Raw genomic sequence first — 1,693 nt, forward strand, 5'->3', positions numbered from 1 at the left:
GATGGGATGGGATGGGATGGGATGGGGAGACCAGTGGTCAGTGTGATGGCCACCAGGCTGGGGTGCTGGGCAGTGCCTGCCTCCCCGTGCTGGCAGACTCAGACCATACTAACCCTACCAGCACCCTGCCAGGGTCCCTGGGGAAGAAACAGGGCAAAGGGTCTGCTTGAGACCCCCAAGACACCTGCCAGATCCTCAGCATCCCAAGGGATGCACAGCCGAGATCCCGCACATCCCAGGGGTGCAGGGGACACAGCAGCAGGGCTGCCACAACCCCGCCACATCGTCCCCCCCATGCACAGGACCCCTCAGAGCTGCTCGCCCCACCGGGACCTCGTGCCGGCCGCGGTCCCGGGGGACACGGGCCCCGCAGCAGGGACAGGGTGTGAGGCCGTGGCGCGGGGTGAACGCCAGGTTAATCTCCCGCTGGAGCTTCCCTCCGCAAACAATAAGACAATGCCCGGCCGGGGCCGCCTGCGTAACCAGCGGCGCGGAGGGGAAGTTGTAATATTTGGATTTAGCACTCGGTAAATTAAGGAAGAAAAAAGGAAAAGGCGCTGGGGGTAATCAGAGCGGGGCTGGCCCCGTGCCCTGCCCCACAGTCAGCAGCCCCGGGGGGCTCAGCCCAGCCTGAGGACAACAGTTGAGCAGGGCCAGCGGCCCCGGGAGTCAGCTGGGAGAGGGACACATCCCTGAGGGCCAGGCAGAGGACGGGCACATCCCCACCGTGGGGACACCAGCCCAAAGGGTCACGGCTCGGGTGCCCAGTGGAGCCGCAGGCAAACATCTCCTGCCACACTAGAAAAGGGATCTGGGCCAGGAGGTTATTTTAATCCAGACCTCTTCATGGGAAATAAAATCCTATTTCTGCAGCTGGGGTGGCTGAGCAGGAGAGGGCTTGGGGAGGGGGGGAGGTAAGTCACCTCCAGCTGGCAGTGGCTGGCAGGGAGTGACAAGGGAGGGGGCTGTCCCCTGGGTGGATGTCTCCCCTGCACAGCCCCTTCCCCAGCACCAGCCCTGCAGGGGTGATGGCTCCCCAGGGCCCCACACCAGGGTCCACGCTCCACCAGAGAGATATCATCATTGCAGGTGGGGCCCTCAGTGGGGATGGGGAAGGGTTACACTGCCAGGGATCCCTGCGGGTGCCTGGAGCAGGGACAGCGCTGCAGGGCTGGGCTTAACCCCTCTAAAATGCCGTGGGGGTCCTGGCTGCCCTCCCACCCTCCAGCAGCGGGGTGAGCTCACTGGGATGAGCAGGGCAAGGGCACTCCAGGGGGCCAGTTTGGGGGTTGCAGGGCTGAACCCCACCCTGCAGGGTCTGAAATGGGGTCTTGGGAGGGTTGTGTGCCATGGGCAGAGGCGTCCCCTGTGCGGGGAGCCCACAGTGGGTGCGGTGCAGGGCTGGCAGGAGGGCTGGGACAGGTGGGGGAGAGGTGACTGCTGGCAGCAGCGGCACGGGAAGGCCTCGGAGCCCATTTCCCCACAGCAGGGGCCATTATCAGCGGCAAATATTCGGAGCGGTCCCAGGGGGGACCTCCAGCCCTTCCCCTCCACCTACCCCACCGCTCTCCCGCTCCGGCCCCACGTCAATGCCGCCGCGAAGGTGTCGGAACAATCGCCTGACAAAGAGCTATTTTTAGGGGCCGGGGCTCGGAGCGAGGATACGGCCCGGCCGCTGACAATGGGGGGAAGG

Source organism: Empidonax traillii, unplaced genomic scaffold, assembly GCF_003031625.1.
Source record: "Empidonax traillii isolate 1590-97213 ecotype Southwest subspecies unplaced genomic scaffold, ASM303162v1 scaffold448:size1359114, whole genome shotgun sequence".
Classification (NCBI taxonomy): Eukaryota; Metazoa; Chordata; class Aves; order Passeriformes; family Tyrannidae; genus Empidonax; species Empidonax traillii.